Raw genomic sequence first — 27617 nt, 5'->3', positions numbered from 1 at the left:
ACAAGGACAAAGTGGTTCTCAGGACAAACCCACAGTTTTGATCCAAGATAGTGAGCAACTTCCACGTCAACAAAAGCATTCTACTACCAGTATTGTTCAAGGAACCACAAAACACAAATTGAGAGAGCCCTACACACCCTGGATGTAGGAGGGCATTAATATACTACTTACAAGAAGCGAAACAGTTTTGCCCGGGAAATGAATTGTTCGTCTCATACGCAGGACTAATAGAAGGTTCACCAGTCACACAAGGAACAATTGCACAATGGATAGTCAAAATAATACAAACCTGCTTCTCAGCAGCAGGAAAGATACTTACACCACGGCCCAAAGCAGGTTCGACCATGAAAAAACGTGCAACTATAGCATTCCTAGCAAACGTGCCCCATGACGGAGTCTGCACTGAAGCAACTTGCGCCTCCCCTCACACATTTGCAAAGCAATACTGTGTGGACATACAAATGAAAAAAGAAGCACAAGTAGGACAAAGTACTGCAAAGCCTGTTTGCAAGTACTTCCTCATTTCACCACAACCAACCCGAGAGTGGACACCACTACATAATCTAATCCACAGCATGTGAATCCAGAAAAGGGTTCACGCTGCAAAACGAAATGGTTATGTTCGAGGCATATGAGCTGCAGATTATACACTGTGCATAGATCGCCATCTGGTGTTGGGCCCGGATGTTTGCAGTTTATTTTTCCTCTTGGAAAGTCTTTGGAAGTCACGAGGTCGGTGACTCCTCCTTTGGTTCGTATTGCGCATGGGCTTCGGCTCCATCCTCAGATTGTTTTTTTCCTCCATCGGGCTCGGATGTAATACTTCGCGCTCCGGTTCCGAACTTTTCCAGTTCAACGATCGACGCAAAATCCTCGCTCATCGAGATTCTTCAGATAATAAATAATCTTAATCACCTTCTCTTCGACACTTCTTCGATTCCGGTCGTCGACGGCGGCCTTCGGGCCTATCCTGGCTCCGGTCTCGGCTGATGGAAAGAACTCCCTTCAAGAAGTGCCCTCGATGTGGGTCCAAATTCCCCCACACCGATCTAAATGAGGTGTGCAACCTCTGCCTCTCCCCTGAACACGAGGCTCGAGACTGTCCCGCCAGCAAGTCTTCTAGATCGAAAAAGACTATTCGAGATCGAAGGGTCAGACGCAACATGGCGCACTCCTCGACCTCCGCTCCAGTCGACATCTTCGGGGATGACGTTGAAGCTCCGGGACAGCAGAACATCGAAGAAGAGGACGACGACCTCGTCAGGGCTTCCGAGGCCGACGACTCAGATGTGGAGGACATCACCCCGGCGCAGAGGGTCGTGAGTACTATACCCTCTCCCGCGCCGATACACAAAAAGGCTTCGGTCACACCTTCCATTCCATTAGTGGTGCGAAAGCTACAACAGCATTCCCTCACGCTCATCCTGGTAGCTCCAACATGGGCCAGACAACCGTGGTACACCACACTACTGGAAATCTCGGTAGTACCACACCAAAAGTTACACCTCTCACCATGCCTCCTAACCCAGAACCATGGAGAGATCAGGCACCCGGACCCAGCTCAGCTCAACCTTGCGATCTGGCTCCTGAGGTCCTAGAATTCGGATACCTTAACCTTCCCCCTGATTGCATGAATATTATCAGAGAAGCTAGACGCCCTACTACTAGGGCATGCTATGCTGCAAAGTGGAAAAAATTTGTTGTTTACTGCCATAACAACACAATCAACCCTCTAAATGTGTCCATGCAGCACATCATATGTTACTTGCTCCATCTACAAAGGTGTAACCTAGCATATACATCCATTCGGTTACACCTCGCAGCAATTGCTGCTTACTTACAGAACAGGCAGCACCTATCGCTTTTCAGGGTGCCTGCCATTGTAGTGAAGATCGTTATCTACCTATGTACAACGCTAAGTTAGCATAACCACGTTAGATGTTAGAATGCCATCTTGCCACTTTTGCTGCTTTTGCACACGACACTGTAGTCACATGTTATTCAATTGAGAAATGCTTACTCGACTTTGCTTCACATGAGAACTATCTGTTGTTACCATTCCAAACAGTGAGCAGCGACCTTGGTCTGTACACCGTGTAAAGAAACAGTCTGGGTCGCTAGACGGTGCATGTTGTTGACTTCAGGTTGATCGGCCCACTAGTTTAGCCATAACACGCACGCAGCTGCAAATTCCTGAAAGTCGAGTGCTTTTAATGTTGCAGCGTTACATGTTTTCATTACATTCGGAAGAAGAGCGTTCCTAGGAGCAGAGCATAGGTGATCCTGCGATGTGAACTCTCTGAGCTGATATTTATGGTATGGGGTTCTCCATTCAAGCCTAGAAACCTTCTATTAGTCTAATAATAATATTAGTGTGTTAGAGAAAGGAAGGTAGCTTAGATCCACTGTCATTTTAGTATGATTACTCCTTTCATTTTCTATGGTATTGTAACTATGCTGATGGTTTTGATTTTAATCGTTTGTCTGCTAATGTTAGCCAAACTGCTGCATCTTAGGACACGAGGTTTATAAAATAAACTCTTTAAACTTTTAACCGTGTCTCTGTTTATTCTGTTGTGGACTGGTACGAGAATAATTACGAAAAGGTATTTCTGATTCCAACCATTCCTGAGAAATATACTAAGTCGCTTGTTCTGGGTTGTCTATACATTGGGACCGCCGAGCTAAACCTCGGATAACGAATGGGACACTGATGCTGGCCGGATAAGGGGTTCTGGGTTCTGAGGTGGGTTTTTGGTACACCGCAATTCACTGAGGGCCTGGGTTCCTGCGCATAGTTCTGCGCATAAGCAGAATCCCTGCAACATGGCGTACCTAACGTTTGGTCAATTGATTTGAGACGCCTTAGTAGTGCTTGTATTAGTCCACGACACCCTCACTCTGGTTTCCGGATGGCGGGAGTGACGGTTTAACCTACCTGTGTGTTGACTAAATAGGTTCCTTCAAGCTTGATCATTAAAAAGGTTATTTAATCTGAACCCTAGTGCTACTACTATACTGTAGATTTACTGTTTATGTCCTAATGGCGGTCGATATTCCGGCTCAAAGCCGGGCACCCTTGAAACGTCACTTGGCGCAGTATGGGGTGCTGGACGATGGTATGGCTGTGATCTTTGTGGTTAGTGCCGATGCGTTGTTTCCGTTTGAGTTGTTCTACTCTTGGGTTACTTTGCCGGCGGTGAGTTAGGACGATGATACGTTCCACACCTATACTGCCACGCAGCTACCAGCCAACTATACGCCTTATAGGACACAGGAAATTCCTATTTCTGCCTGGCAGCATAACATTTGGTTTAATGGCGCCCTTCCCCATGCGGTTGTACCGGCGAGAATGGGCCCTTTGTCGATTGCAGGGGCCACATGGCCGGTACTTGCCGGATTTACGCCTCATCCCCGCTATCTACAGGTATCGGTGGCTGAGTTGCGTGTACTTCACACTGCCCTTATTTCAGTACATAGGGCTTTAGTGCAGTACGTGTCACGCAACGTGCAGGCGGTCGCTACTGCTGTTGCGGGACATCAGACGGACCACCACGCGGTGGTGATTAGTCCGGTTATGGTTAGTTCGGTTGTCGGCAAGCGACCCCAAAATAGGGATGATTTCCCTAATTGGCTTGCTGAGAAATTTGACCAATTAGAAGCGGTTGATCCGCATACGACTCCTGTGGAGAAACACAGGATCCTTACCATTACTTTGCCGAAAGACTTAGTCCCAGATATAGTCGATTGCGAGAACTGGGGTAAGGTCTTTGCAGCGACATACTCGAAGTGCTTTGGCACTCCGTCTCTGTCGGTACTGCCCTCCGTTATTAAACGTGTTCAGGAGAATCATGGTGCGGAGGCTGCTGTTGAATTGGGTATGTGGCTTGTCGGAGTCTTTGATGTGGTTGCTACCATGATATTGGGTAACCTCAAAGGAGATGCTATGCAGTTCCAAGTGCTTAATAAATTAGAAACAGTGAACGAGGACGACAAGCCGAGGGAATTCGCGAAAATTATCGCGATGGCCTACAAACAAGTTGGTCGTAGCGCTTTAGGTGTTAAGCCGACTGTGAAAAATCCTGATTCACAGCAGACAAAGGCAAATTCGTCTGGTAATGACGAACGCCCTAACTTTCCGAAACAAAGTTGGAGGGTGAAAAAACAGGAGAAACAGCAATAGAAACAGGGGTCTCGTCCTGCCTCTCCAGTACAGTCAAGTAGTGAACGCACTTATGAGCTGCGCGATCGTGCTACTATTAAGTCACCTGATAGATTTCAGGTTTCTGAACAACGCTCTCCTCGTTCTTCACAGGAAACATCGGCTTCACAGTCCGGTGACGGAGGCGCTGGCAAAAGTCGGGGTGCACCGCAAGCACGTGAGCAATCCCGACAGACTGATGGCAAAGGCAAGCAAGAAGACCCTGCATGTCAAAGACCCCCGTTTCAGAAGAAGAAAGTTGCTGCACTGACAGCGAGGTATGCCTCAGATGGTACGGACGCAGCTTCAGAACCTGACATGGGCGCTAACGCTGCTAGACAGCGCGGCGGAAGTTACATTCGTGCGACAAGCACTGCGTCCTTATCTGGTGGTGACAGCAACTGATATATTCGTGAATATTGAAACTGCTGACACTCGGGTGTCTCCCCCTGATAGACTATATAATATTGTCCTTCAAATAGAAGGTGACATACAACGTACAATTCAAGGGGTGTTTTGGGATAATCTGACCACTACCTATGATATTCTATTGGCGGAGGCAGATTGGCCCCCGGCTTTCGTTTTGGATGCTCCTAGAGGGGAGGAGGTGATCCTCCCAGCCTTTGCACACACTGTGCCTAAGGTCCTAGCTAAAAAGTACGCCGGGGAATGGGCTCCGGTGCAGGCGCCTGCGTTATATCAAAATCAGGTTGGCTGGGATAAATTATCTCCCGGCCATGAGATACCGTTGCGGACTACGCCCCAACCACAACCCCAATACCCCATGCGTCGTGAAGCTAGACCTCACGTCGCGTCGATCCTTGAACAATTGGAAAATCAGGGAGTAATCGAAACGTGTGTCACCTATGAATAATTTCTTATTCACTGTGACGAAGCCTGACGGGTTGTACCGCCTAGTTTTGGATTACCGGCACTTAAACTCTCATTGCCGGACCTGTGCAGTACAGAACACCCATAGTTCGGCTCTCGTCGATAGTCTCGTGAGAAAAAGGTTTAAAACCACACTTGACATTTCCAATGGCTTTTACAGCCATAACCTGTCCTCTCTTAGTTGTGAGTGGACGGCGTTCACCTCTGGTGGCAAACAAAAACAATTCAAAAGATTGCCAATGGGCTATAAAAACAGCCCAGGTGTCTTTGCCGCTCGCTTGGTCTCCCTCTTAGAGGACATAGACCCAGATGCGTACTCTTATGTAGATGACATTTATCTCACAGATGACGAGTTGGACCCGCATCTCCGTCGCGTTGATCGCATTATTGTTTTGTTTGCGGACTTCGGTTACAAATTCAACTTTGCGAAGTCACACATTGCGGAATATACAGTGTTTTTCTTGGGGTACGAACTCAACAATGAAGGTCGAGGATGGGCTCCGCACTTTCTAGAAAAGTGCGCATGCCTCCGTGCTCCTACTTCACTGAAGAAATTACAATCCCTGCTGGGTTTTCTGAATTTCGGTCGAATTTACATCCCGGATTATGCCCAGCGTATCAAGCCGCTTTATGCCTTGGTACAACCTACTTTTTCCAAATCTTGTTGGCTGCCAGAGCATTCAGCTATATTGCAGTTATTGCAAGCTGATCTTCTTGCTTTTAAGTACTTACTGACACATGATAACCACACTAACCTGGTCATAAGAATAGTGCCCGGCGCAGTTGGTTTCACATACTTAACGTTCAATGAGGGCGACACCGTCCCCATTACTTACAAATCTCACTTGTACACTTCAGCTGAAATACGTTTTTCCGCTGTTGAGAAGGTTCTGACAGCAGTGCAGATGGCGATTCTGAAAGAACGAGCGCTGTCGCAGGGAAAACGCATGTTGGTGGTAACACCCTATCCTGCCCTTGAGGCGGTGACTAAAGCGACTGTACCGAATTCTAAAGCTTTGCATCCAAGGTGGATACAATGGGCCACTTCCTTGACCTCGCCGGACGTCACCTTTATCTTTGACGCGGAACTTCAGACTCAGGAGTTTTTGCAGTATGAATTTGTTCATCCGGCTCCTCTGTCCTTGCGCCCGCTCGAGGATTACCATTGTGTCATATACACTGACGGTTCTGCGCAACCCGCAACTGGATCAAAGCAGGCCTATTCAGCGGCTTGCGCAATTGTAGTCGGTACTTTCGTAAATGGTGATTTCCAGTCTGATGTCGTGCATACGCAGTCATTGGGTGATTGTACTTCTCAGTTGGCGGAGCTTCGTGCTCTGGTGCTTGCGCTCGAGTCACTACTCTTATAGTGAGTGACTCCTTTTATTGTGTTCAATCTTACATCGACAATCTACACTTTTGGTCTCAGAATGACTACCGTGATTCCAAAGGTAGCACTATTAAGCATAAACTGCTTTGGGTTCGAGTGGCAGATCTTAAAGACCGTCTGCCTCTCGTGAATGTAATTCACACTCTTGGTCACCAACGAGTTGGTGTCCATGCTGTCGGCAACAGCTTAGCTGACGAGGCAGCAAAAACAGCAGTGGCAACATATTTAGTAGCAGCAGTTACAAGATCCAAAAGTAGGATTGATGATGACATCTTGGCAGCTATTGCTGCTACGGAGCTGGGAACGAAGCCACCGAGAGGTTTCCCTGCTCGCTATCATTATCGCTTACTCAGACCCCCCAGGATATAGCGGCATGGATTAGCAAATTTAGCGGCACAAATATGGAAATTTAGCGGCACAAATATGGAAATTTAGCGGCAATTTTGCGGCATTTTAGTTTGCAGTTTTTCCTACAACAAACACAGATATCTTAGTTTTTTGAAGTATTTAACAACATGAAACTATGTATATTTGGTTTATTTACAATGTAGAGACTGTGTTTTGCTTCAAGGCTACATATATGTGATTAAAAAAAACATTATGCCCCCCAGGGCCCGCCGCGTGCCTCATGTGCCCAAAAAGAAAGCAACCTACACACTTACAGGTGACACGATCCTGCGATCGGATTAAGTTAAAATGGTGTCTTTGTCCAAATTCCATGTCAATGTCTCTATGCGAATAAATGATGATAGCTTATCAGAAATGTTCAGAAGCTTAGAAACTCAAATTATCAATTCTACATTGTCGTTCTGAGATTCTTTAATCAGCTGAAACGTAATAACAAACCAGCACAAACCACACTACGGCTCCCCAGCCGGGTCCCGCATAGAAGCACCAGTATTGAATTTACTTGCATCACTTATAAAGAATTCTATCACAATCCATTTAAACTTTTCCATGATCTAGAACTCAGTTTTTTGGGGTTTTTTTTGCAGAGTTTTATATCCGAATCACCTCGGGTATCAGAGCACTTTACATTGCACCAGTTACGTTACATGAGGACACACATTCATTTTTTGTTCTTAGTTGTTACCTGATTTGTACTCTAGTCATTAAATATTGATGTCTGTAGAGGATGGTGTCTCTTACTGCTAGATCAAGGAAGGAATCATGGAATCTGACCACCTGAGTAAAATTGGGGGTATCATGATTATTGGGGTTTCAGTAAATTATTGGGGCTCAGCACCCTCTTCCTGGGATGCCACTGCATGTGATGTGATATTGCGTGTGTTCATGAGCCTCCCAGGGCCAGACTGCAGAACCAAAAGCAGCCTTTGCAAAAATGCCATAAAACTAATGGTCTCCCTTCATGTCCTTGAATAATGTCTCCCATTTCATCCATCCATACTCTTTCTCTCTCTCTTCTGTATTCTCTCTTATCTCCCTCTCAGATCCTTTCTTTTCTACCTTCCTCCCTCCCTCTCTCACTCTCTGTCTTGAAGCGCAGGCCTGCTGCAGTTAACCTCAGGGAGCTTAATTACGGTGACTTCACTCCAGCGCACCTCACAGGCTAAATGTATGTATTTTCTATGGCATACGTTGAGTTTACATTTCAACTAGGCATTGGTTTCCTGTCCCGGACAGTTTCTAGAGGCTGCTCTTCTCCTCTGTTGTTGCCTCTCAGGCTCTGCGGTCGCGGACATTGACGGAGAGAGCGGGATATACCCGGGGCCGCTCTATCTCCTTTGCTCTTGGAGATTCCATGCAGGTAAAAGCAGCTCCATTCTGCTAATCCCATCCCTAACTTTCCAAAACCGTCAGAGGCAGGCAGGCTCACGGAGTCACTCTTGTTTACTCAGCGAGTCTGATACAGTTTTGCAACCTTTCTACTGTCAGCCTGTTTATTCTTAAATGCATGGTGAGAAGAGGCTCAGATAAGATTCTTCCTGTTTCTCTTGCTAAACCATAGCGCGGCATTATCACTTGCAAAAGTGCCGATTTTGCGAAAATCGCGGCATTTTTGCAAAAGTGCCGATTTCGCGGGCACTTTAGTAAAAATCGCGGCATTTTTGCAAAAGTGCCGATTTCGCGGCAAACCGCGAAATCGCGATATCCTGGAGGGTCTGCTTAAGTCCTGATAAAGTCCCATAGGTGAGGATTAACGACGTTGGTGACAGATTGATTCCCAACGCGGACTGCAGACCTTCTTTGATATTAGCAGCCCACGAGGGCATGGCGTCCGCGCATGCCGGCGTTGCGGCTACTGTATCTCTGCTACAACAATGTTACTGGTTGTGCGGTTTGTACAAACAAGCCAGAGCTTATGTTCTTAATTGCGACATTTGCCAGCAGATTAAACCTTCAACTGCGGCGCGCCCACCACAAACTCAGTTGTATATATCTAATAAACCATTCAGTTGCGATTATTTAGATCACTGCGGTCCTTTTACCTCTGATACTGCGTACAAATACATCTTGGTTGCAGTTGATTCGTGCACACGTTTTCTGTGGGTGTGGCCACAAAGGAGTGCTGATTCTCGCACTGTCATAAAAGATTTGCGTGTCTTTGTTGGGAGTTTTGCATGTGGTGCCCTTCATTCTGATCAGGGCTCGGCGTTCGCCTCTAAGGCGTACAAAGAGGCCATGAGAAATTTGGGGGTCCAAGTCAAATTTTCGTCTCCATACCGGCCTGAGGGTAATAGTGTGGTGGAGCGAATGAACCGTGACTTAAAGCAATCTTTGACAGCCAGCGTTTTGGGTACTGGCCGGAACTGGCTAGCCCACTTATATGACGTGCAACGTGCACTTAATAATCTCCTTAGAAGGTCTCTGGGTGGGCGGACTCCATACATGATGCTCTATGGTGTTCGAATGTTTGTTCCAGACCTTGATGGTCTAGACATGGCGGCGTCAGCCGCACCCTTTGACGTAGATGAACACTGTGCTGTCTTGCAGAATCTTCAAGAAGCCAGAGACAGTCTAGCGAAGGAACACGTACCCTCCTCATCTGATGCTGAACTTCAGATTCCGGTAGTCGGCTGGCTACCTCGAGTTGGTGATCTGGTCCGTGAGAAGGTGGAGAACAAGAAGGAGTTCGGCCCCTCTTACCGTGCACCGGTTCCAGTGCTTGGAGTACAGGGTACTAGAACAGTCATTTTACCTCCACTTCCTGGTCGAAAGGATAACAGGTACATTTCGATTGACAATGTCAAACTACAACGATTGGCCGATCCTTCTTAGTATGGCTCCGGCGGTTTCCTGCCTTTCGATGCTGAGAAATTCTGTTGTGGCCCGAGCCTCTGACACAGTTGCTGATGTTGCCATCGAGATGCATGCTGTTACTGGTCCCTTGTTGCCACAAAGACCTGGTGGTGTGCTTGAAGAAGTTGAGTATGCTAATCCTGCGGATGTTACCTTGCCTGTTTTACAATCCACCACAGTTGCCCTCTCACAAGACTCTTTTGATTCTCGTTCCATGACTTCTATTGCCCCGTCCAAGGTTTCAATTTTTGTGGCTTGGTTCAAAAGACATTTTCTAATACCCCCTTGGACTTACATTTGGCTGGTGCTTATATGTGTTTTTTTGTTCATGTCCATTGGCTTTGTGGTAGTGTTTTTTAAACTCATCAATGGACACTACCTGAACGAACGGTCTACAATTCGACTTATTGATGGAACTTTGGCCCCCCACTCCTCATCACATATCATGAAAAGGGACCAGACTTTTGTGAACATTACTGCCTGGCCTGTACGTGATGGGATCGCTTGGGATGCCGTTAAATTTCAAATTCATGGCCCCACTGAAGTGATTAATGTGCCTACTGTATTTCGTGTTTCTATGGGTGATGGCGTTAAGCAGAACAATCACTCAGATGATTGGGATGTTCAAGCCATAGAGGCACTGTTTTCTGATTTGAAATATTATGCCGCATTTGATGCTGAGGATTTATATTTAGATACTGCTAATTATGATGAGCAATATTGTTATCAACATTATGGCACGCATTTCCTACACAAAGCAAATACGTTTAGAAATTTTGTAAATTATACACAATGGGAACACTGCCCCGCCCCTAGGATGGGCAGCTCTGCCACCTTAGTGGAAAAATTCACTTATTTTTCTGATTTTAGTGTGTCAAATCTGGCTTCCTTTTATTTTAAAGTTGCGCCTGAGTCTGCTTCTAAAGTTAGACTAAAGTTAGACTGACACACACCAAATTGTTGTATTCCAAGTCCTTTATGGACGAGTTGGCAATTGGCGGGTATGATTTGTGAAAAGATACAGTCGACAGTTGTGGTTGGGGCGTAGTCCGCAACGGAATCTCATGGCCGGGAGATAATTTATCCATATGCGCAGAACTATGCGCAGGAACCCAGGCCCTCAGTGAATTGCGGTGTACCAAAAACCCACCTCAGAACCCAGAACCCCTTATCCGACCAGCATCAGTGTCCCATTCGTTATCCGAGGTTTAGCTCGGCGGTCCCAATGTATAGACAACCCAGAACAAGCGACTTAGTATATTTCTAAGGAATGGTGGGAATCAGAAATACCTTTTCGTAATTATTCTCGTACCAGTCCACAACAGAATAAACAGAGACACTGTTAAAAGTTTAAAGAGTTTATTTTATAAATCTCGTGTCCTAAGATGCAGCAGTTTGGCTAACATTAGCAGACAAACGATTAAAATCAAAACCATCAGCATAGTTACAATACCATAGAAAATGAAAGGAGTAATCATACTAAAATGACAGTGGATCTAAGCCACCTTCCTTTCTCTAACACACTAATATTATTATTAGACTAATAGAAGGTCTCTAGGCTTGAATGGGGAACCCCATACCGTAAATATCAGCTCAGAGAGTTCACATCGCAGGATCAGCTATGCTCTGCTCCTAGGAACGCTCTTCTTCCGAATGTAATGAAAACATGTAACGCTGCAACACCATCAAAGCGTTTATGGAAGGCCTCAAAAGAGTAATTCCACCCTGAGTACCACCCTCACCTGTCCGGAACTTGAATATAGTTCTCACAAGGCTAATGGGACCGCCTTTTGAATCATTACATAAATGTCAGCTGCAATTTCTCACATGGAAAACAGCTTTTCTAGTGGCCATCACTTCCGTTAGCAGGGTTAGTGAAATACAAGCACTCACTATACAGGAACCTTTTCTCCAAATGCATCAGAACAAGGTTGTACTCCGCACCAACCCAAAATTCCTACCCAAAGTCATTTCTCCCTTCCATCTCAACCAGTCGGTACAATTACCAGTCTTTTTCTCACAACCTCAAACCGTTGCGGAAAGGGCTTTACACACACTGGATGTTAAAAGGGCCTTACTTTACTACATCCAAAGAACACAACCTTTCAGAAAAACCAAACAGCTATTTGTCTCTTTCTCTCCACCACATATTTCTAAATCATGGATAGCTAGGTGGATTGTAAAATGCATACAGATTTGCTACCACAAGGCAAAACGAACGCTATCTGTTCCCCCTAAAGCCCACTCTACAAGGAAGATAGGGGCTTCTATGGCTTTTCTAGGGAACATACCATTAGATGACATCTGCAAAGTAGCGACATGGTCAACACCGCACACTTTCACAAAACATTACTGTGTAGATGTGCAAACCAAGCAACAAGCTAGTGTGGGCCAGGCTGTACTAAAAACACTGTTCCAAACAACTGCAACGGATGCCGGTGGTCGCCGCTAGGGTTGGGTACTACTATATAGTCTATGCACAGTGTATAATCTGCAGCTCATATGCCTCGAACGGAATATGCTACTTACCAGTATGCATCTGTTCTTGGCATGTAGAGCTGCAGATCTATTCACGCCTCCCCGGCTACCTGTATCCGTTCCAGTCTAGCTTATTTAGATAAAACACATATGGGTTTCTTTACTGTTATTACTACGCTCCATCTTTCCCTGCTGGCGAAAAACAATCTGAGGATGGAGCCGAAGCCCATGCGCAATACGAACCAAAGGAGGAGTCCCCGACCTCGTGACTTCCAAAGACTTTCTAAGAGGAAAAACAAACTGCAAACATCCGGGCCCAACACCAGATGGCGATCTATGCACAGTGTATAGATCTGCAGCTCTACATGCCAAGAACAGATGCATACTGGTAAGTAGCATATTCCTTATCATTAGGAGTAGTTTTGAAGCCTGAAGAGTTTTCTGGATTCGTGTGCAACCCACCCACCTCCCCAGAAATGGGTGGCAATTGCAATCAGTTGGGGAGAAGAAAGCAAACAAAAAAGCAAACAATTGGAAATTCTACACCAGAAAAAAGAATCTGAAGATGGCCATTAGGTACAGGAACATCCGCGGTGCTGTTGTCGTCACGCAGGGAATGAACATACCCCCAAATGGTGGTCGATAACACCCACCGAAAAAACTAAGAGAAAAGGCAATTTCGGACCCAAGCACTAGGTTGCAGAATAATGCACAGCGTATGAATCCAGAAAACTCTTCAGAATGCAAAACTACTCCTACTGGTAAGTAGCCATTTTGTTCTATCTCATCTAGGGGGGTCGATTGACTTGGGTTTGCATGTCAGATCCCAAAACATCCCTCTAGAAGTTGCTCTATCCATATGGAGCCAATATTGATCAGAAATGTGCAGGGACTAGTCCGGAAGAACCCTCAGCTGTACGGCTCTATAATATAGGGACAGCTCTGGGAATGCTAATCCGCTCTCACCCTGTGAACCGTGTAGTATTTTACTTGCTTAGCAAGGCCTTACCTCCTCCCATCAAAATGCAGGAGTGCGTTTTTTAATGATGCAAATAGTCTGGAGGAATTGAGATAGGAAGGTCCTGGAAAAGGTATTGTATTCTGGGTAGAATATTCCTTTTTATCGTCTTAATCCTATCCAGCCACAATAGAAATAGAGAAGGTCAACTCATGAGGTCTGCCTTTATGGACTGTAGCAGTGGCGGGTAGTTGGCTTTGTGGAGATTGTAAATGTCCGGTGTGATGTAAATTGCCAAATATTTAGTTGTCCATTTAAAATGTGTGCAGTGTTGAAAGGCTAGAACCTTTGCCTGGGAAAGTAGGAAATTCAGGATCTCTGATTTAGTGGCGTTAATCTTGAAACCGGAAACCGTTTCAAACTTTAATAAGTGGCTTTGTACATAGGTTAGTGAACTTCTTGGTGAGATAAGTGAGAGGAGCATGTCCTCAGCAAAAAGAGTGGTCCTATGATTTTTGCCCTTGAATGAAATGCCCTGTATACGTTATTCTGCTCTTAATTTTCACAGCAAACAACTCTGTAGTCAGGGCAAAGAGCAGGGGGGGGGGGAAGAGTGGGCACCCCCTACCTTGTTTCCCTCCATAGATGGAATTACGTAGATCTTCTGCCATTGACTGTGACAGTGGAATGTGGGTCTTGGTAGCCCACCATCACATTTTCAGGTCTTGCCTAGGCAGCACTTGTGCTGTCTCTTCGAGACATGCTGTATTGGCTCCTGTCACTGTCCTTTGTAAATGTTGGCATTTCATTGGTCAATAGGCTTAGTAGTCCCTCCCTAGTACCGCCTTTTCTCTTGTCATCTCCCATGAGGACACCCCCGTTACATGTGTTGTAACTCAGTACTATTTTGTTAAATGTCTTTCTCTTGACTGCCGTTGCAGGCAGGACACGCTCTCCCGCAACGCTTTTTTTTTTCTCATGTAACCAGCGCGGCACGCTTCAGCTGATATAATGCTGGTCGCGCCTTTCTTTTGTTACTTGCAGCGCTAAACGCGGCTGCATGTTTTTTTTTCTTTCTATTTATGAAATTTTGTTATAATGGCTGCACCCGCCCTTCAGCTTTTAACATCTTAAGCTAAAGCACGGGTGCCGCTATTGCTTATAAAGAAATAGAGAAAAAATGCAAATTTATTTTCTTCTATTTCTTCACTTTTGAAGAGGAGGTAAATGTTTAATAACTGATGGTATCATACGGGAAGAAGAGTGAAGGAAACAATTAATGGATGACAGTGTTGCAGAAAGTAATGAGGATGATTTCTGGTGGCTGTTGGGGTAAGAATGAATGTGAGAATCCTGACTGGTGAAGAACGACTTGATTGTTGTTGATGGTTTGTTGATGCGAGGAAGTAAGTTGGTATCTCTGAATAATTTGAGAAAGAAGTTGGTGGATAATGCATATGCCAGTCACAATGGGGTAGCCAAATCCAAAGAAAGGGTCATAGAGGGCTTTTTGTGGCCGGCGAAGGACTTGATGGTTGAAAGAGAGGTGAGAAATTGTTTATAGTGTGTGGCCTGTGATGAGATGTTGAAGTAAAGGACAGAGCCTATGTTCTTGAGAAAACAAGCATCTGGCCCGTGGGCAGATAGAGCGTTGGACATTCTTGGTCCTGTGAAGATTAAGACGTGTGATAGATATGTCCTGGTCTGCATTGACATGTTCTGGCGTTGTCCTGAAATCAAAATAGTGGACTCACAGATAATGGGGTGCAGTTCACCTCTAGTGTGGTGGGGGAGCTCTTGATGGCAAGAGGCATAAAACAGAAAAGTGTAGCTCCGTACCATCCATAAAGTAATCTTGTTGAGAGGTTTATAAAAGGGCATAAGGAGAGTTTACAACAAGCTGTGGTAAGTAGAGTGAATTGGGAGTGTGAATTTAGGAATATGGTGTTGGAATATCGTTTCACCTCACATTCTTCTACAGGCGTTAGTCCCTTTCAGCTGTTTAGGGGTCAGGCTTCCCAATAGTGAGATGGACCTGGTGTGGGTTAATGAGAAAAGAGAAGAGGTTGATGATCTAGTAGGCGAGGTGGAAGGGTGGAAAGAGAGAGAAAGAGAGAAATGGTAAGAAGGATGTGCCAAAAGCTGTCAAAAGAACAATTGTACAGGTGGGCAAATGGATTAAAATAAAATGGCCAAAAATGGAGAGCAAGGATACACTTTCAAAAGTGACTCTGTTCCCGAGGTTACTGTCACTTTATAAAGGGCTATATTAAGTGCTGAGATTGTGGTGACCTTGCGGGGGAAGGTAAATTCAAGCCACACCAATGGTCAAACTGTTTTATTTTGGGGTCTGGATCTCCAAACTCACTGTCTCCGTCATGCCAAAATTAAACACAGTGAAAATCAGCTGTGCGGGCCAGGATCCATTCTAGCCCAGGTCTGTGGTTAAAGCCACTCAAATGCGGCTTCCAGCTTTGAACCTTCCGTTTGACCTTTCCTTTCAGGGGCCGAGGTCACAGATGTTACCGGGAGACTCCACTATGTTGAAAGAGCGCTCTTGCTCGTCTTCTGTACCTGTGGGGTGAGCCACCAAGGCTACCTCGGCTCTCCCGAGCCCGCTGTTGACCTACTTTGGGGACGGAGGTGCCATCTTATTGGGAGCCTTCACACTTCCCTAGTAGATGCCAGGGCCTCCCTCCAATCTCATCCGGTATGTCCCCTAAATCGGCCACCCATTTCTTGCGAATTTTATCGAGTGGTTCTGACAGATTATTGAGTATCTTACGATAAGTTAAGGAAATAGCCTTATCCGGCAGGTAGTCGTCTAGGAGTCTATCTTCTAAAGGTGATGAAACGGGGAGATCAGAGCCTTTGGGTATGGCTTTGGTGAGTGCGCTACGCGCTTGTAGGTAGCGGAATGTTTCCCCCTCAAGCAACTGGTATCTGGCTTGTAATTCAGCAAATTAAACCACCATACCCTTCCTCCACATGTCTCCGACTGCAGAGAGACCAATAAGGTCCCATTTATCAAAACTGGGATAGTTTGACAACATCCCCAAGTGACAGGATTCCAATAATGGAGTAACTTGTGTGATTTTACCTTCCAACCCAGCGCGGTGGTAGCTGCATGCCAAATTGAAACTGTAGTGGAGGTGGGAGGAAATATAGGTACATGCTTGGGCACGCCGTATAGTGCCCTCATATAATTACCTGCCTTCATATTAAAACGGTCCATTCTGTACGCTGGATCCGTCATAGGACGATGGGCCAAGTGATTGAGGACCACCAACTGAGAGGCCCAGTAGTATGTTTTAATTACGGGGAGAGCAATACCACCATCATACCAACTACATAGGAGTTTATCCAATGCAATCCGGGGGGCGCCGCCATTCCATAACAGGGAGCGCGGACCTCTGAATCAATCGTTAAAAAATAATGCGGCAAGATTGGTTAGGGTGTATTCTGCAGGGTGTACAGAAAGCGGAGGAGTGCCATCGTTTTAAAAAGGGCGGCTCTTCCCAGTAGGGTATATGGCAGCTCTCTCCAATGTTGCACATCTGCTCGAAGGCGATGTAGGGTAGGAATGAGATTTCTCCTATGGAAGGCATCCTAGTCGGTCGTGGCATAGATACCCAAATAACAAAATCCCTCCGTGACAATACCGGCCGTACAACCCTGGGGGAGCCGTGGAGGATTTCCACTGAAGACATATATCAAGGATTTGTCCCAATTAATAGTGTAGCCCGAGTATTTCCGGAAAAGGGCCAGGATATGGAGCACCGAGTGCAACGAAAACCAGGGCTTAGCTAAATACAAAAGAATATCATCTGCATAGAGGGATATTCTATCCGACCAGTCGGGATCCCAATTCAATCCACGGATGGACGGGTCCCATCTAATCCACGCCGCTAAGGGCTCCAGCGATAACGCAAAGAGCAGCGGCGAAAGGGGACAGCCCTGCCTCGTGCCCTTCCCCAGTTTGAAAATTGCCGACCTGCCCCCATTGACTGTAACGCGGGCCAAGGGCTTGGAATACAATAAACTTACCCAGGCCATGAAGCTTGAACCAAAACCATATCTCTCCAAAAAAGCAAATAAAAAGGGCCATTCCATCATATCAAATGCTATTTTAGCGTCTAGGGACACAATTATCGCATCTTCGTGTATGGTGGAGGCCCTGCCCAATACTCCGTAGAGGCGGTGGAGATTGAGTGCCATATTTTTGGTTGGCATAAAGCCTGATTGGTCCGGGTGGATCGGTTTATGTAGGTGGGGTGACAGGCGAAGAGCCAAAAGTTTAGCCAGGATTTTGACCTCAGGGTCGAGAAGGGAAATCGGCCGATAGGAGCCACATTGATCTCGGGGCTTCCCTTTCTTGTATATAATTGCTATGTTAGCAAAGCGTTGTGTCTCGGGGAGGGTCCCATGTTTGACACTTTCATCGTACATTCGCAGGAGATACAGGGCTATAACCGGTGAGGCTGCTTTGTATAGTTCAATTGGGAGGCCACTGGGTCCCATGGCCTTCTCAGAGCGCAAGGCCCCAATAGCTTTATAGAACGAGCTGCCCTAGAATATTAGACAGGCTAACTCCCTGACTTGTTTTAGGAAAAGCTTGAAAACTTGGCTGTTCCCAAGGGCTGAACATTAGGCCCTCCCACTGATAAATTGGTCTATTCTCGTGGTTGGATATCTTCTAAGTCAAAGCACCAGGATACCCGTAGGGTGACAGTTCGCTCTATATAAGTTTTATATACAATACAATACAATATACAATAGCTTTCGACACCTCCTCAGAATCGAGGGGTGCATCAAGTTCCCCCGCATCCTGGGGGTCTGAGCTCGGTAGGGGGAGGGTGGAAAGTAAGTCGGCGGCCTCCTCCTGGGTAGACGTAGACGTAGGGACGTTTAGGCTTTCAAAATGATTGGCGAAAGTCTCCGCAATTCTGTCGCGGTTGCTACGTCTCTCACCATCCGGAGATGCAATTTCAGCCACCCACCTATTGGCTGCTTCTCGCCTGTCTAGCCATGCCAATAACTTACTGGCTTTATCCCCTATTTCATATACCCTATATTGGGTCGAACGGTAGTGTGCCCGGGCTGCCTCACTAGCGATATTGTGGTATTCCTTCTGCTTCACCGCAAGCCTATGCGAAATATCGGGGGAAGCAGATGTAATTAGATCACGTTCAAGATTAGCCACCTCTGATTCAATATCTTCTAACCGCTTACGTTTCTCCTTGTGGTGGCCTGCCACCCCATACCCACGAATCACCGTCTTATATGCCTCCCACATCTGAATTGACGGAGCCCTCATTTTCTGCAAAATAGTCGGACGTGGCCTTTATCAGCTTCTCTCGTTTATCCGGAACTTTGAGGTACCAAGGGTTAGTGGCCATCTCTCGATGTGCACGGGGAGGAGCACCACCATAATGTGCTAGGATCGGGGAATGGTCGGATATACCCCTGGGTGAAAAGAAAATGTCGCCGAACATGGAAAGCTGGGAAGCTTGGCAGAAAAGATAATCAATACGGGACAGACTCCAATGGACTCCGGACAGAACGGTATACTCCTGATCTATGGGGTGGATAGTACGCCACAGGTCAATCAGTCCAAAAGCCGATAAAAATTCCGAGAGCAGTTTCCCCTGTGGCTCAGATCGGCAAGAAGGCAAACGTTCTAGGTCTCCGATCATGGCGGCGTTACAGTCCCCCCACAATAAGGTGTCTCCATCAAGTAAGTAAAACAGGTGCGACCCCAAAGCAGTCAAAGTGGCAAAGTATAGTTTAGGGCGAATATACAGGGAGGTCACATTGAGCAATCGATTCTCCAAATCCCCGGAGATAGTGACAAATAGTCCATCCGGGTCTTGTGTGACTTTCTTAACCTGAAAGGGAAGGGAAGACCGTGCAAGGATACCCACCCCCCTGGATCCTCTAATGTAACCCGCATGAGCAAGCAGTTTGTAGCCCCAGCGGTTCAGTGCCTTATAGGTGGTGCCCTGTATGTGTGTCTCCTGAAGCAATATAAGGTCTGGGGAGTGCCGCTTCAAATACTGTAAGACTTAACCCCCTTTTGATCCGATCCCCTAAACCATTAACATTCCAGGTAATCAGTTTGATTCGACTCCGGGGAGTGGAGAATGTAGGAGTGTCACCCATTAGGATCTTGGAACATGAGCCCCACATCCCACCGGGCCCAACGAAGCACATTACACACTAGGGCATTAAACCAGGACGTATAAATAGAGTCGCCATATGCATCAGCTACCATCGTATACATGTACATGAGCATCACAGACATATTGCTTAAAACAAACACCAAACAACCCCCAATGTAGAATGCCCTGGGTATCCCCCCCCCACCCCCCAACCTTGCCTCCCTGTAACGTGGACGCAGAACTGCCCACCACCCCAATTTGCAGAGCGCTTGGATACCCATAAAGAACCCGATAAAGGTGAACGCTACCTAACCAACGTGTCCCAAGATTCGACCCTCTTCTCCCAAAAAAACATATATCTGCCCAGAATCTAACTCTAAAGAGCAAGCAACTTTAAGTAGGAGTCTATGATCTCGAGCACCTCAGTAAACCACATCCTATCAGTCCCATTCAATCCAAGAGTCTGTTCGAGTGGACTAAAGGTGTACCAAAAATGATTACCCAAAGACAAATAGACATAACCCAGTGTACACTTAACAAACGCATCTCTACCACCGCACCCCAGGAATATGACCCAGAGGCTCAAAGAATGTCAGTCACTTACAAAATACAAGAAATGAGTCCCAATAGTCGTTGATTACATTGCTACCTGCACCATCCGAGTTCAACTAAGTCTCCCTGGAGGACGTTTGGTGTCTTGTGTGTGGTCGGGAGACAGCGTCCTGGTCCGAAGCTGATCTCCACCTCTCTAGCCAGTCCCAGGTCTCTTCCGGGGAAGAACAGTGACTTGCCGTCCACCTGCACCCGGATCTTTGCCGGGAAGAGCATGGCGTACTTCAGATTGTGCCCCCGAAGAGCACGTTTGACTTCCAGGAAGGAGCGAAGTTTCAACTGCACCTTATGAGTGAAGTCTGGAAAAAATGTTATGCTGGAATTCTTGTATTTTAAGGGTGGACCATTCTTAGTGGCCTGAAGGATAACGTCGCGGTCCCGAAAATTGAAGATTCGCGCCAAGATGGGACGAGGGGAAGCGCCCGGCTTTGGAGGGTTCCCCGGCACTCTGTTGGCACGTTCGACGGAGAAATAGTTGGAAAGGGACCGTGGTTGCAAATGATTTTGGATTAAGTCTTCCACAAAAAGATCAGTAGCCCGCTCCTCCCCCCGTTCGGGAGCACCTAAAATGCGGACGTTGTTTCTCCTTGCGCGCCCTTCATAATCTTCTAACCGGGCTTTGAGGTCAGAAGCCTGGGCTTGCAAAGTCTGGACCACTGACTCCAGGCGTATGGTGGAGGTCGTAAGTGCAGCGATGGACCCTTCGTTTGTCTTGACTCGGTCCCCCATTTTTCTCAGATCAGTACGGATAAAGTTGACATCTATGGAGACAGTATCAATTTTAAGCTCCAGCGCCGTGCAGACCCCCTGCACCGCCTCCATTATGTCCGCCAGTGTCGGGCCTTCATCAGTTGACTGCCGTTTCGTACCTTCCTCCAGTTGCGTCACCTCCAAGGCTCCTGACTTGGAGTTGGCATATTTAGACAGCTTTTGTAGAGTGGATGGCTTGGGACCCCTAGATGTGGCCATTGTGTCCTGCTCCTCCACCTCGAGCAGAAAACCGCAAAGTCAAGGGTATCCAGGGGGCTCGTGAGCACAACCACAGAACGTCTTACAGCTGCTGGGCACTTGTCTTTACTGCGTGCGTGTCCCAAAATGGCGTCTGGTGAAGAGCATAGCGGCGCAACCTGGGTCTCGCTGAGTTACTTCTCAGGGTCAATGCCGCCCCGGCATCAGCACATAGGGAAGTTCAAGGAGCGTTACTGCCTGCTGTTGATGAGTTGAACCCCCAATCCCTGTAGTGACAGACCTACAGCTGGAGAAAAGAAAGGGAGGGGGGGGAGGAGATCCAGTCCAGGAGAGCCAGCCTCACTGGCTTCTAGGCATCCATGGGTCCCCAGATTATCCCCACTAGCAAGCGGGTTCACAAAGCTGTAAAGGACGTCCCCAAGCCCTCACTCGGCGCTCGGATCTCTCAGACAGCAGTGTCCCATGCAATCCACGCAGCCCAGGTGCTTTAAGCAGGGCGCCCCGGGCTGACGCTACTCACCGGCAGACCGGAGCACAGCTCAGAGGTTCCCGGCGCCTCCAGACGTGTCCAGGCCGTGCCTCCCCACGGCAAGGAAATCTGGCAGTTTCAAGCCGCCTCTCAGGCCGACGGCTCCCAGCGTGCTTCCCAGCCGCAGCACAGGCCACGCGCCTTCACCGCCAGGCCCGCCCTCGCGGCCACGGAATCCGGGTGATCTGTGGCTCGAGGCGCTTTTCCAACCTCTGTGATTCTGGACAGACGGATCTGTGTCACGGATTTCTGTGGGGAATTAGCCGGCGGCCGACCGGAGCTCTACCCCAGAGCGGACATCTTGGTTGTCGGCTAGCCACGCCCCCCCCAAACTAAATAATCTTGATCATTACAAATGTAAGGGAAAGACAAGAGGAATACGGTGCATGGTCGAGAAATAGACAATAGGAGAAGACATAAAGGTGAGGGTTCCGACTTGGGAATAAATTGTGTAAACTGTTGCCAGAGTAACTTGCATCCTTAGTGGTAAAACACTGATTTTAAGTTGCTACTAGCCATTCTGATTTTCCCTAATCTAGTCTTAAACACCATCAAATACACAAAGATTGTATGCATCAGCAATGGCTGGAGCAGCTTTGGGTATCCGGCAGTAAAGCATTAAAGTGACAGTATGCACCAAGGACCTCCTACCACAGCTTCTTCTCTGTTCAGTGTCAGAACCTACGAGTAGTGCCTGGCAGCAAAGTGCCATTGATATCCACCCCTACCTTGACTTTGCAAAAACAGTGTAATTCACTGCTAGAGTAGCTTTGCAATCGGCACCATCAGGCTTGTGCAAACATATTTGTGTTGCAAGTACATTGTGTTTAAATGTGATTAGTAGCCAATTTATATTTGTTATTGCCGTTTATCAACTCAACCATGGTGAAATATGTTCTCAGTTGAAATTTTAGGATTATAGCTATTGTTGCAAATTTGAGTTCTTTAAATCAAGATAATTTTTTAATATTCCTTCCCTGGACTCCTTTTTTGTGAGCCCTGCTTCCAGAATATTTAATATGCCAAGTCAAAAAGTATTTTGGAAATTTAAAGTGTTCTAGATTGGTGGTAGCCCATTCTTTTCAGACAATGGTTTTTTCCTTATATTCTACCACACATTACAAAAGACGTTCATTGTTTTCGGTCACACATTTTCAAAATAATTCTGAGAGTTCAAAGCATGTATAATACCTGACTAGGATTTGTGGGTGTTTCATGTTTTTATAATTCACTAATTAGTTTCCCAACAGAGATATGGAACATGGAATAATGCTATTTTTTTTTTTTTTAAATGTGCTCACTCGCTTTGTTTTACATCTGGACCACCAGGCCAAAATCCATCTTTGTAATTCGTGGAATGGGAATAAGATACTGCATTGTAATTATTTATCCAAGGAAGGGTTACTGACTGTTTTCAGTGCTATTCAAATGTAATTTTAAAAATGTAGATAACACATAACTGCTTTAGCTCTTTTATGGAAATCCCATTTATGATCAGTGTCACCAATCTTCTAGGGGCTGCGGGGAACAAATAAATACCTGGACACTTAATAAGAAAAGTATGTTTTGTCTCATGATTGTGTGAAATAATAATTAAGTTATCCGAGTTACACCTTGCTTTTTATATGGAAACGTATGGAGAAAAAAAAACTAAACACACTGTTAGTATTCATATCAGATTTCTTCAGATTGTCCTAATACAGGCTTGAAGGCAAGAAACTTCTATAGAACATGCACAGCACAGAAAGAAGTTCCAACTGACCAGCGTAAATCATTGGTCTTCTCACACATTCACTGGGTCTCCTACAGTTTCCATTTCCTGGGCATCCTTTGTTGCCTAAGTTGGCACTCATCTGTTTCTAAAATGACACTTTTAAAGGGACACAGAAGTAGGCTGTATATTTCAGTAAAAAATATGTAAAGTTGACTTGAAGTTATGATGTGCTTTTCCTTTCCACTCAAATCTAATAACTATCTAAAATCCAAATAGGATACTCTTTCCAGTATAATTGAAATGATGTAGGAACGTAGGATAATGCTGATAGGATTTCATTTGGATTTTGACTGTTTTTCAGGATTAACATGAAATAATATATGTACCTGTGTATTATAAGCTGGTCTTGCTCTTTAATAGCTGGGGCAACCTTGTGCCCGCTTTGTATTCCCCTAAATAGCTACTTCCAAGACATTTTAGATTCATAATTTAGTTCAGAAATGTAATCTAAAAAACATGTTTCAGGCACAGTCTTCTCAGTGTTATGCTCTGTGTAATCCTAGAGATCCTGTTTTCAGAAGAAGCTGATTTAAATTGAAGGGATTATAGGGAAATGTTAGACATGCATTTTTAATGAAGGTTACTGATAATGTACACATTGTGTAGCCAATCTTAATATCTGTGAATCTTACTGTCTCTGGATTTCTTCAGACATCTACCTCATGGGAATGTTGAAATGTCCAGGTTTACAAAGCTTCCTATCTCACAAGAGCAAAAAATGTGTGTTTGACATTTTTTACCACTCTTTTTTAGTTGATGTTATAGCAATTAGACAATTTACAGCAAACGTCAAATATCTGAGCTGGATCATCAAGAGTGATCGCTGAGCAATCACAATTACATTTTCATACATATATGTAGTCCTAATAGTGATGGTTTCACCACATAGTTCATTGCTTATGATATTAGTGCAAGCTCCCCTTTGATCTATAAATGTATTCTTCCAAATGGGCACAGGAGTCTATGCCTCGAGTCCCATCCTTAGTCGAGGGGCCCTGTTGGATTGCCAGCGAGGAGCAGTGTCCCTTTTGGCTATCAATAAGACCAGTGCCAGAAATAATCTGGTGTCCATAAGTCCCAGGAGAGAGCCATTTTTGGGATTAAAGATAATCTGCCTTGCCTCCACCTTGGACAGTGTTTCATGTATGTGGGACCAGTATCAATGTATAACAGGGCAGTCCATTACTGTGTGGTAAAATGTGTCCTTCTCTTCCTCCATTTCTGAGACAGCACAGATCCAGTCCTTGCTTCATTCTGTTAAGCCTAGGTGGGCAGTTGTACAAGCTGTGACAATATTTCAGCTGAATATGAGGAATGCGATGAACACTGGAGGACCTTCGGGCCATCTTCACTCTGGCCTGTCCACTTAATCCAACTGCCCCACATCCTGGGACGATCATTGTCGTAGGTGTAGGAGGGGTCCCCGGGTGTTTGTAACCAGTGCGCGATAATTTATGGATATGCTCTTATCCTCTAGCAACTCCATTGTAATTCTAGATTCAACCTATGGTTTGTGAATGGTAAGGGCTGTGATGCCCCTGAACTGGGCTTCCAATGTGTGGCGGATTTACAGGTATATGTAGAATTATGTCTTTGGCATGTCATATGTTTCCGTTAGATATGTAAATGAATGAAATTGATCTTCTTCCCAGATGTCACCCAACTTTGATGTTCCATTCAGGGAAGCCTGGCAGTTTTCCCGTGTTTTTGATGCAAGCACCAAGCCCCAATTGGGTCTTTGCAGTCAGGACTCCCGCCCACCTGATCCACCAGACGGCAACGTGCCAACATTTTAATCCAGTTATAATAACATAAGGGACGTCTGCCCATTTGTCTTGACCGCAGAATAGATGCAGCACTCCAATTCTGTAAATACAGTCCCTCAACTACCGAGCCATTATAGGGGTCATCACGATCAACATAAAGCATTAGGAGGCAGCACTTTAATTAGGCGCAGCACTGTAATATAGATTCATGTCAGCCCGAGACCCCTTTGTATGGATATAGCACATATTACCTAAACACTATTTATTCTATATTGTTTCCCTGCCCAGAGAAAACTCGAAATTACAGAATGAGGCGACTGCAAAGACGTCATTGGGATGGTGTGTGGTCATTTTGAAAACACAGCAGGCTGGATACTGGAGAGAGAGTTCATTTTAAACCGGGTTCCTCTGTCCTCTACAAAGATGGCAAGTGAGCTCTGTGCCTTCATCTCCTTAGCAATCTTAGCAAAGAGTGGGGCTATTTTCAAATACCAGGTCTATGAGTCCCGTATACCCAGGTATTTAAATTGGTCTGTGGTAAGTTGCAGACCAGCATATGTCCCCAGCTTACCATGTGCACCCACAACTGGAAGTGGTAAGTTTCAGTTAACAGTTAGGCTGGAGGCCTCAGTATATCTGTAATTGCATTAGTCTTGGCATTGCTGACTCAGGGTTTTGTATATAGATTGAAATCTTAGATTGAAATCTTATCGGCATATAAAAATAGCCTGCCTTCTATAAGTTACCCCTTTGAACACCCTTAACATCTCGTCCTTGCGTATCTACTCCGCCTGCGGCTTGACCTTCAAAGCATAGAAGAGAGGCAGGAGAGGGCCACCCACCCCTGTCTTGTTCCCTTCCATATGTTAATCGAGAAGAGAGGGACTCATCCACCATAACCTGCGCCCACTGGTGGCCTCCCCGATGATAGATCATTGATTGCCTACAGTTTTCGTCCTTGCTCAGAGGTGCCTCTAGGGTTTTCAATCTAAAGTCCGAGTCTGGGGAACAATAGATCCTTTATGATGGTACTATCGCATTCGGCCAGGGTAGGCGGTCTAGCTGCATGCAGAGAACTATAATAAGAGGCAAATTCCTTTCCAATATTGTCTGGGTCAATAAGGATTCGACCTGTTGAGGCATTAAAGCTAGGTACCAATCTCACTTCCAAGTCCCTGTTGGGTAGCCAATATAACAATTTCCTGGCTTTATCGCCAAAGTCATAAAGCTTCTAGTGCGGAGCCATACACCCTAAGGTGGCGGAGTCTATCAACTTCTGCTTTAGAGTTGACGTAGAAGTTTGAGGTGTTGCTTCGTTTCATAATCCTGCTCCATCTGAGCCCACTCCAGCCCACCTATAGTAGCCTCCAATTGAGCCACCTATTTCTTCTTCTGTCTGTTAGCCTTGGATTGATAAGATATGCCCTTCCCCCCCGTAGTAGCAAATTCAGACCTTTCCAGAATGTTATCAGAGAGGTCTTGAAGCAAGTATTTATTTGAAAATAGTTGATTATTTGGGCTTGCATATGCTTAACAAATGGCATAAACTTCACATATTGCAATAGTGAACCAGTAAGAGTTTCTAAAGTTGAGGATCTTTCTCTCCCATTGTCTTCTTGTTCAATGGCAGGCCATCCCTCATTTGCTTTATGAGCTACATTCTTATCTGTTTTTAGTCCCCTGTCAGTGACCCCCTTCAACTCCCCAGGGACAGTCCTCACAGAGGGCCAAAGTTTGCTCATCTGTTCAGGCGGCAGGGGGTTGGTGGGCATGAAAGGGAGCCGTCCAGTCTTAATTCACAAAAGTTTCACAATTGAAGCCAGTCCCATGTGTCGTGGTTTTTCCCAAAAGTATAGTTTTGTTAATGACCTTAAATGTCACTGGGAAGAGGAGCATGTAGGTACTCTGCATTGTTTTCAACATTTGATTTACAGCCATGAAGGATCCTCTCATTTGTTGTACCTGTATTGTATAATCCAGGAAGATGCTGACCATTGAGAAGGAGACATGCAGATCTTGTGCAAGGTGTGATTGACGAAGTATTGCGTCTCTGTCACTGTAGTTTAGAAAATGTGCTATAATAGGTCTTGGTGGCGCTCCAGTGGGAGATCACGCTGCCAGGGATTGGTGTGTCCGTTTAATAACTAATCATGTAGATAGAGTACCATCAGGCATACAGGTGCACAGCCAGAAGTGCAAAAAGCCCTCCAGGTTTGTCCCTTACATGCCCTCTGTCACACCTATGACGTGGAAGTTGTTTTTTCTTGATCTGCCTTCTGTGTTCTCAACATGTTGTTCTAGACGATGTACCATTCCTTTCAGACATGCTACATCTAAGCTTAGAGTGTGCTCTGTGTCCACCACTGTGGAGATTTCAGTCTCTACCTCTGTTACGCGGTCAGTTGTCTTTCGGAGATCTTGGCACTTAAGTCCCACACCTCGATCTGGGCCTCAAGGGTGGTACGTGTAGTGCATATAGACTGCAATAATCTCTCGGGTGATATCTGTGGGGTCCATCAGGTGGAGCTTGTCTTCCTGATGATTCAGTACTTGCCATTGCTTTGTTATACTTGCCAATCGTATTCTGGTGCCGGTGGGGGGGCATGTGATTGTGTCTTTCCCACTGT

At 45.9% G+C, this 27617-nt stretch overlaps 1 protein-coding gene across 2 annotated transcripts in view; it reads left to right on the top strand.

The window, feature by feature from the left end:
• SAAL1 (serum amyloid A like 1) overlaps positions 1 to 27617 on the top strand; it is a 305196-nt gene that overhangs the window by 198061 nt on the left and 79518 nt on the right. The window lies entirely within an intron of this gene.

Source organism: Triturus cristatus, chromosome 3_2 (assembly GCF_964204655.1).
Source record: "Triturus cristatus chromosome 3_2, aTriCri1.1, whole genome shotgun sequence".
Lineage (NCBI taxonomy): Eukaryota > Metazoa > Chordata > Amphibia > Caudata > Salamandridae > Triturus > Triturus cristatus.
The sequence above is the reverse complement of the archived record's forward strand: the minus strand, read 5'-3'. Positions and strand labels throughout refer to the sequence as shown.